The sequence below is a fragment of the Narcine bancroftii genome, chromosome 6 (assembly GCF_036971445.1).
Source record: "Narcine bancroftii isolate sNarBan1 chromosome 6, sNarBan1.hap1, whole genome shotgun sequence".
NCBI lineage: Eukaryota > Metazoa > Chordata > Chondrichthyes > Torpediniformes > Narcinidae > Narcine > Narcine bancroftii.
Window position 1 is genome coordinate 7,175,532 of NC_091474.1, and position 10,529 is coordinate 7,186,060.

Consider the following 10,529-nt stretch of genomic DNA (forward strand, 5'->3'; position numbering starts at 1 on the left):
AAAAGGTTTGAAAACCACGTTTTAATCGTCCCCAATTGACTCGTTATGTGCATGGTTTCATATCTCCAAAGGAAATGGGCCAATGGCAATTTTTCTCAAGCAATATATTTCAGTAATATTTGGGTCTGGAGCAGTGGTTCTCAACCTTTTTTCCCATTCATGTACCATCTCAAGCAATCCCTTAATCCATCCCACAGAGCATCAATGGCACAGGGATTAAAGTGGAAAGAAAAAGCATGAACACCACTGATCTAGAGAATGAAGGCATCATTTCATCACATCAAAGTCGGAAGGAAATCTAAGGAAAGTGTCACAGCAATGTGAGAAACCATGATTCTAGAAGTCCTCTGGTATAATTTAATTATGATCTACCAGGGTGCCAAGTGCTGTTGAATTTATAGCTGCAATGGTAGCAAATGAAGGCAGAGCAGAGTGTGGGGCCGGGCAGTCTCTTGGTATTGTTACATTTCTAAATAATTGTTGTCCTGGGATGCTGCCTCAAGATGTATACAAAATTACTTTAATACTTCCCGCAAATGTTAGCCTCAGAGATTCTCAGAAAATATGTTTTTCCATTTCTTTCTTGTATATTGTGAAAGTATTAATTTTATTGCATTATTTAAAATATATATAAATCAAAATGATGCTCTTCTATTTGTCTCCCAGTGCCCACTGGCTGTTGCTGGGCTAGATGTAGAGTGCCTTCTCTCTGAAAACATTCTTTAGACAAACACTAAACCAGGAAACACAAATTTTTGCTTCCTGCGAGATGCCAGAGTCAAATAACTAAAAATAAGAAGCAAGGTATCATCATTTCCTAAATTAGAAAATATTATTTGTAATAAAGTAAAACCCCTGTTATCTGGTATCTATGGGGATTAGTAGATGTCGGTTGGATAAATGTATTTTCTGGTTCCTTGAGATTGTGTGGTTGCATGAATTGCTGAACTATCAGTGAGGCGTGCCAATTTTAAACCTGTGTATTTTTTACCTATTAATCTTGGCGCCTCACAGTTTGGCGGGCAGCAACCTCCTTTGAAGAAGACCGCAGAGCCCACCTCACTGACAAAAGGCAAAGGAGGAAAAACCCAACACCCAACCCCAACCAACCAATTTTCCCCTGCAACCGCTGCAACCGTGTCTGCCTGTCCCGCATCGGACTTGTCAGCCACAAACGAGCCTGCAGCTGACGTGGACTTTTTACCCCCTCCATAAATCTTCGTCCGCGAAGCCAAGCCAAAGAAGAAAAAAAAAGAAGAATTTTTTTTTTACAGTTATTTTGAGGCTGCCAGTTGCTTGAATTTTGGATACCAAGAGTTTTGCTGAATAAACTGTGGAATATCCATCCAGAGTTTTGATTAGAACTGAAATTGTTTTTTTTGCATTTCAAAGTAACAATGAACTAAATAAGTTAACATTCAAACTTCATTTTATGAAACCACTGCTATGTTGGCATTGGAAGATCACAAATATTATATTTGCCATCTAAGATGCTTCAAATGACTCATTGGAGAGTTCATTTAATTGAATAGAATATAAAGCCGTAAATCAGTTTTGAACCTGTGCAAGTTGTGTTTCTCCAAAACCAGTGATTCCAGCGTCCTTGGAATTGAACACTTTCATCAGATTGTGGAGAATAGGACCGCAAACCTAGATATATTTCTGTTAAAGCACAATTCCTTGTACCTGGTCCCAAAGTAAAATAGTAATTTTTGGCTAATGAAACTGGAAAGTGGCAGGATGATCTAGGAACAGTGTGACCGTGAAAATACATCTTATTGAGCCTTTGTCCTCAATTAAATTAGTCCAGGGGAAGTCTGTGGATGAAATAGATTCAAGTTGTGTGTTGCTATGCAATTGATATACTATGTTCCATTAGTATATACATTACAAAATAAAATGATTTGGAAGGAGAAGGAAATCTCAAGGATTCAAAGGAGTGTAATAGACCAGTGGGAGGTGAAGAGAGATGGGCTGATAAAAGGATCGCAAGCAGATGGCAATTGGAAGGATGAAGTGGTGAGAGATTGGGAAGCAACACAATACAGGATAGAGGGGCTGTGGAGCAGAAGAGAGGGGACAATGGTAGATGGTGGTCAGCAGCCAGGACGAAGATGTTGGTTGGATCATCTGGAGTGAGACAGGGATTTGGGGAGTATAAAGTGGTGAGGGGGGTGTAGGGATAGTGAGGTTTGTGAGGCTAAAGAAGGGCCATGGTTACGCAGGGTAAAAATGGGGATTGTGGAGGAGACTGTGATTCACTGTAGGGATGATGGGCGACTGTGTTCCCTCCTACATGCTGTTTTGATAATTAAGATTTTCTAGAATCTGCACTTTGGAATGGAGTGAATGTGAGATGCAACCAATCACACCAAAGACCTGTAAATATGGGAATAAATGAACTGCTTAAAAAAAAATCAGTCTACATTTTCACCAGTTGGAATGGATAAAACAAAGCTTGCTTTTAAAGGTGTGGTATTCAATATACCCTTTGAACTAGTAGCCTGATGGACGGACTGTTTGATGCAGAATAGCATCCAGTGCACTGGCAGTAGTGAGATACTTCCCCGAAGCTGTTATGATGCATGATGCGTGTATTTGTTCTTGTGATAAGATTTGACCTTTATACAGAAGTTTCTGGTCTTCTCTTGCTGCAATACTCCCACATGGTATCCTTGAAGAAAGAAAATTAGATTTGATTTGCTTTGCTCTTGAATCGTCTCACTTCTTTGTAATTGTAGTTGTAGAACACAATTGATGTTTTTGGTTGAAATATGTGTGCGGACTGTATTAGTACTTCTCAACACTTGGCAAATATTCTTATGGTTTAATATTTTTGTACAGTGTGTAATTAAAGAAATATGTAATGGATGATTTACTAATTTTAGGTATTACTTCAGGTTGTTGAAGAATTTTTCAATCTCTGATCAAATTATCACAATCAAAATTATTGTAGACCTGAACTGATTACTATTGTATTGCCTGTCAAATGATGAATTGGCATCTCACAGGATGGAGATTGAAACTTTGGCTGAATGGTGCACCAGCAACAACCTTGCACTCAATGTCACCAAAACTAAGGAGCTGATTGTTGCTTCAGGAAGGGAAGGACAGAGGTTTACAATCCATTGATCATTGGGGGATCAGAGGTGGAGCGGGTAAGCAAATTTAAGTTTTTGGGAGTCACTATCTTGGAGGATCTTTCCTGGACCCAACACACTAATTGGCATCATGAAGAAAGCACGTCAGTGCCTCTACTTCCTCAGGAGTTTTCAGAGGTTTGGTGTGACACCAGAAACACTGGCAAATTTCTACAGAGGTGTGGTGGAAAGTGTTCTGATGGTCTGGTATGGGGACACCAATGCCCTTGAGCATAAAGCCCTCCAAAAGATAGTGGACACAGCCCAGGACATCACAGGCAAAACCCTACCCCCTGTCATGAACATCTACATGGAATGCTGTTGTTGGATCCATACCACCCAGCACACACTCTTTTCTCACTGCTGCCATCAGGAAAGAGGTATAGATATTACAAGACTTGCACCACTTGGTTCAGGAACAGCTGCTACCCCTCCACCATCAGTCTCCTCAACGATAAACTCAATTATGGAGTCAAAGGACTCTTGTGTACTTTATTGGTTAATTTGTTTACATTTATGATAATTTTACAGTTTATTTGTTTACATGTAAAGAATCCCAGAGAACGGATATTTATAAAGAGAGAAGGAATGGAGTAAATAATACTAGAGGATGTGGACTTATAAAGAGAAAAGGAACATGTGTAAAGATTCCCAGAGAACAACAATATATAAATAGAAATGGAACGGAGTAAAGTATCCAAGAAAACGGGGTCTTATAATGAGAATCTATGAGGACCTGGAAAACCTCAGAATGTACCGACCTAAGAGAGGCTCTGCTTCCTCAGGAGTTTGCGGAGGAGCTAGTGGAGTTGTTCAAGTGAACCGATACATAGAAACATAGAAGATAGGAGCAGGAGTAGGTCATTCGACCCTTCGAGCCTGTTCTGCCATTCAACGAGATCATGGCTGATCTTAAAGTTCAGTACCCCGTCCCCGCCTTCTCTCCGTAACCTTGAATAGCCTTATACTGAAGCAATATACGGATTTGAAGGGCCGATGTGGCCTGTTTCCGTGCTGTAAACGGTTATATGGTATGGTTATGTACACATGGTGTACAGATTTTTTTTGCACTACCAATAAGTGGTAATTCTTGAATCTTGGGGTTGTATGTGATATATGTACTCTGACGATAAATCTGAATCTCTACTGTGTGACAGAGCTTGTGGTTGTAATGAATTCCAATTGCTCAGGCTATTGAGGTCAAAAGTTTATTGAAATGTTTGTTAACAGTTTAGTTTTTGTAAAACTACTGTTAACATTTTAGTGAAGGAAAATATGAAAGTCTGCAGACACACTGATTGAAACTCAGCAGGTTAAACAATGTATAAATATATATTGTAACTAATGTTTCAGGCTTAAGGCCTTCAAAGGTACAAGCAAAATCTAGGCAAATGCCTGATCAAAATGGAGGGGGGGGGGGTGCGAAATCAAAGAGAGGAGCACAGGCCAGAGGACAAAGCAGTCAACAGTAGATGGGGGGGGGTGGGGGGGGGGAAACGATGGCTCCGAATGAAGGCAGAAGGGGATTGAGAGCTGGAGGAAAGAAGACAGAGGGATAAGGAAGAGAGGGGGGAGAATGGGAAGTGGTCTTGCAGAAACCAGAGAAGTCTATATTAATGCCATCTGGTTTGAGAGTGCCAAGATGGAATATTGTTGTAGTAAATATTTTAATGAATCCTTGTGGAAGCTTTAAGTTAACATCAATTTAGAAGTGTTGTGGAAAATCGTGCTGTTGCAGGATATTCATTGTCCTTCGTAAGCAAAGTATTCTACACTGAGCTACTATAGACGTCATTGTACACATTGTCGAGCCGACGTACATACTGCGGAGTCTAAGTCTGAATCCTCCAGGCTTGCATGCTAGGCTTATATACATCACTTCTTCTAACACATGGACAGGACGCGACGTCATCAGCCCAGAGGAAAAACCTGACTCGGATGCAGGCCAATTTCCCACTTTTTCCACAGCATGTCTGTCATCTTGGGAGCCAGTTTGCTTGCTTGTAAGTGGGTTGCCAGAACACCTGAATTTACTGGGGAAATAAGCTGATGAAAGAAGTCATTATAATTGTGATTGTAGTTGAAACTCCATAACCTCAAAAACCTTAGCAATAACATTTTGGCTATGTCCACCTTACTGACTGCTTTGCCGATGTTCAATGCTGATAGCTAAATACAATTGCAGAATCTGTTGAACTACACAATGTTCTTTATACCTGCTTAGTAAGAGTTTCCCCAGTCAGAGGCTTTATCTGTAAATGGGGCAGGCTTTATCTGTAATGCTATTGCTCATCTTTCAGGTGGCCCCATGGAGGTGGAGGAACCTATAGATGCAGCGATGGTCAATGAATGTGACTGAAAATAAAGTAAAATGTTTTAAGGTTCATGTAAGTGACGTTTGTTCAGTTTAAGTATAGTATTTTTGTTTTTAAACTGTTTATTCTTAATGCAGGTGTATTAGTTAGTTATTGTAAGAGTAAGTCTCAAGCAACTGGAAAATACAATCACCATAGGTACTGGATACCAGGGGTTTACCTGTCGTTCCATTTGAATTTTTCTAAGTCATTAAAATGAACTCTAAACTTTCATCAGCTTTAGTGACTTCATTGTAGTTTCTGGAGATGAGTGAGGGAGAATTTCTGTTTTAACATGTTAACAACCATTTGGGAAATTATCACAGTTTTTAGTTTTAAGGTCAAGGCTTCTTCAACAACAAACTTAAAAGGACAGGAAATGCTGAGCAGTAAACATGTATAATTGAATGGACTTCTGGTGTGCTATTTAATTTGTATATTTTGTTATTTCCTGCAATTTAATTTAGTTTCAATATTGGCACCTGCAGATTGGGCGTTTAGGGCGTTTAGTCCATCTCCTGGGGTAGAGCGAGGGGAATGATTACAGGGCGGGTGTACAATTGCCTAAGCTAAATGTATTATTCTGATTCTGTTTGAGATAAGCAAATGGTAAATTACCATTTGGTTATTTGTGCGTTCACACAATTGATGCAGAACATTCTTGTTCTATAAATTTTTCTTGGGTTTATTGCTGAATTACTTTTTGTTTATAAATAGGTAAAAATAGTTCATGACTTTGGCATTCAAAAAGTTGAACTGCTAATTTACTGTAATGCTTTAATAACAGTGTCTAAGTAATTAGCCTGAAACTGGTCCTGAATTTAGAATTACAACAGTCGTGCTGAGTGAATTTTTATGAACTTTTTGAAATTGTGTTTGAAACAAATTGAATGCAGCTGGCATGAATTTTAACAAAGTTGATTTTTGTTTAATGATGGCAGATAGTCCAACATCTTTTGTCCAGCCCCTGGGAAGGTAATGAAATGCTACATTCCTTAGGTGAAGGCTCCTTGGGTACTGTTCAACAGAGGGTTCCAGGATTTAGACTAAGCAACAGCAAATTATATTAATATGGCAGTGTAGTGACTACATTCTATTATAGCTTCTTGGATGCTAAAAGAATCTTGTTGTCTTTGACTCATTCAAACAAACTTGCACCAGAGTTAAGTTTAAAAAATATTGTTAACGTTATTATGTTATTAACTGGTCAATAGAAAATGTCAGGAAAAGGTTGAGAACCACTGATCTATCTACAGCCCCTACACTTAACTCACTGGATACCCTCCCCCCACCTGGTTCCATTTGGTATCTCTCCCTTAAATGATTCCTATTATCACTGTGTAATACACAAGTGCTGGAGAAACTCAGAGCATCCAAGGAGGGAAAGATTATATCACCAAGATGACCTCATCAAGTTTATCCACTGCTAATTTTCACTATGACCTCAGATTCTCTTAGACCATCTCTGGCGACATTCTCCCCTTTTTGATCACTCTATCTCCATCTTGGGAGACAAACTCTCTCCAGACACTTACTACAAACCTACCAACTCCCACAGTTACCTCAACTACACCCCTTCACAGACTGTCTCCTTTCTCTCGATTCCTCCATCTCTGTCGTGTCTGCGTGCAGGATGAGATCTTCCATTCCAGAATACCCGAGATGTCTTCCTCCTTCGAAAAGTATGGCTTCCTCTTTACTGCCATCAGCTCAGTCCTCACCTGCATCTCCTCTCTTTCCCACACATCTTCCCTGGCCCCTTCTACTCCTTGATGCAGCAAGGACAGGATTCCCCTTGTGCTCAGCTGCCATCCCACCAGCTTCCACATCCAACATATCATTCTCTGCCATTTCCACCATCTGCAACTCATCTGACACATCTTTCCCTCTCCTTTTTTCTGCAGGAGTTGATCCCTCCATGACTCCCTCATATACTCATCCCTTCCCACCAATTGTTCCCTTGGCACCTACCCTTGAGACTGCAGGAAATGCTATATGTATTCAGTTGTGATTCTTGGGAGTCATCTACTACAATCGGTGCTCCTGCTGTGGCCTCCTACATCGGAGGGATTCAATGCAGACTGGGAGATTGATTCATTGGGCACCTTCGTTCGGTCTGCTGTAATAATAGAATCTCCCAGTGGCCTTCCATTTCAATTCCCCACTCCATTCCTACACAGACATGTTTGTCCATGGTCTCATACCCGGCCGAACTGAGGCCACCTGCAAATTGGTGGATCAACACCGTCTAGGCATGTTCCAACAAGTTGATATTAACATACAAACCTACCAACTCCCACAGTTACCTCAACTACACCTCTTCACAGCCTGTCTCCTTTCTCTCGATTCCTCCATCTGTCACGTCTGCGTGCAGGATGAGATCTTCCATTCCAGAATACCCGAGATGTCTTCCTCCTTCAAAAAGTATGGCTTCCTCTTTACTGCCATCACCTCAGTCCTCACCTGCATCTCACCTGACCCATTGGGTCCCTATATGACAGGGGGTAGGGTCCCTCTCTGTCTTTCCCTATCCCTCTGTCTCCAGATCCCAACCCCATTATCACCTCAGCTTTTTACTCTTCTGCCCTCCCACTCATTTCCACATGACTCTTTTCTGCTCCTCCCCTTGTCCTTTACCTCCTGCCCCAATCTTTACATTCAATGGGTCTGCTCAAACTTTGTCAAAGGGCTTGGGCCCAAAATGTTGGTTATATCCTTTGAACACTGTGTAGCATGTTGAGTTTTTGTGCATTTCAGTGACTGTGAACTTTCCTGTTTAACTCCTATTATCACTTTCCTTATCAGATTTCAAGAGGTAATCTTTGTGTCTCCACTTGTCTCTCCATGCCGCCATCTGTTCTCCCATTTGCACCAAATGCAATAGATGAGTTTGGGAGGATGTGCCTCACCTGGCTGCATTGCAGCAAGGGAATAGGTGTACAAAGAAATATTGCACCTGCTATGGTTGCAAGTGCCAGGGGTCAGGAAAGGGAGGGTGTTGGGAAAGAATGATTTTTATATTTTGTTAAATTCCAACATGGAGTATGGTAATTAACCTAAGACTATAAGACATCGGAACAGAAATAGGCTATTAAGCCTGTCAAGTCTGCCCTGCCATTTAATCATGAGCTGATCTTCTCCATATAACCTTTGAGGCCCTGGCTAATTAAAAAAAAAACCCTATAAATCTTGGAGTTAAATAGACCCAATGATCTGGCCTCCAAAAACTCCAGATTTACCACTCTCTGGCTGAAGAAATTCCTCTGCATCTGTGTTGGAACACCCTTCAGTACTGAAGTTGTGCCCTCTTGTCCTAGGCTTTCCCAGCATGGGAAACTACTTTTCTACATCTCCTCTGCCCATGCCCTTCAGCATTAGAAATGTTTCAATGAGATTCCACCTCTTGAGTACAGGCCCAGATCTGTCAAATGTTCCTGATACGATAATTATTTAATTCCCAGAATCATCCTTGTAAACCTCTTCTGGATCCTCTCCAACAACAGCACATCCTTTCTTAAATGAGGAGCCCAAAACTGCTCACAATACTCCTGGTGATGTCACACCAGTGCCTTTATAAAACCACAATATCGCATCCTTTCTATTCCCCTTGAAATGAAGGCCAGCATTGCATTGCCTTCTTCATCACTGACTCAACATGCAAGTTTGCCTTTAGACTATCCTGCACAAGGACTCCCAGGTCCCTTTGCATCTGGGTATTTTCAATTTTTTCTCCATTTAGAAAATAGCCTGCCTTTAAAATTTTTTTTCTCTCTCAAAATGCATGACCGTACACTCTAACATTGTATTTCATTTGTCACCTCTGCCCATTCTCCGAATCTGTTTAAGTCCTTCTGCAGCCTCCCTGTTTCCTCGACACCACTACTTGCTCCTCCTTTTACCTTTGCATCAGCTTCCGAGCACCTTCTCCCTTGAAATAGTAACGACTCACTTCCCTTCACTGATGCCCTTCGACATCTGACACACCGCCAATGTCTTCCACAGTGACTGGTGCAAAATGCTCATTCTGTTCCTCTGCCATCTTCTTGTTCGCCCATTTTTATTTCTACAGCATCATTTTCTGGTGGTTCTATATCTACTTACACCTTTTTTTAAAAACTTGTACAAGATTGCTGTATCCTCTTTGATATTATTTGCTCACCTATTTCATTTCCCCCCTTCTAAGTTTTTAGTCACTTTCTGCATTTTTAAAAGCTTCCCAGTTCTCTTTATTCCCACTTTTTTTTTGCTTCCTTGGATGGCCTCTCTTTTGCTTTTAAGTTGGCTTTGATATCCCCTGTCAGCCACAGTCATGACATTTTTCCATTCGAATATTACCTCTTTTATGACGAGCCTTCCTCATGCAAACACAAAACTGATTTTTGAGGAATAGGGGAAATGAAAGAGAAGAGGCAGGCAAATGGAATGGACTTCATCACTAGATCAACATGCTCTATCAACCCTGCTCTGCAATTTAACAAGATTATGTGAGTTTTTCAAAAACACTGAAATGCGCCTTATGAGATACTGTAAAAAAAAAACAATTAATATTCCACACTACAATATTTTTTCTTAGTTAACATGCTAAACTAGAAGTAAAAATTAATTGGTTAAATTGCCTCTATATGATGTCAAGAGTTTATTACAAAGGTATTTGCATTGGTTGAGACTTTATTCTCTGTACACAATACAATAACCCTTCAGTTCTTTGGCTGGAGAAGGACTCGTCCTTCTTTCCCGTGTTGACATTGTTCTGAGCAAACAGGAGTTGCTGGGCTGGGAGAAGTGTCCTGTAGAGGCAAGTGGTGGCGGGGACGATGGAAGATCAGAGGAATTTACTTCCCCACCCGTAGAGTAAACAGCGAGCACATGAAGTGTGTGGTCCACTCACTTAAAGAAAAATGGTCAAACTTAAATTCCCACGCACGCTCTTGGACACGACAAACTGCAGGGGCTTTCACACGACGGTACCGGTCTCCACTGGTAACAATACAAGTGGAAGGTCACCCGGCAGCTGGACAAGAGGGATTTTTAATGC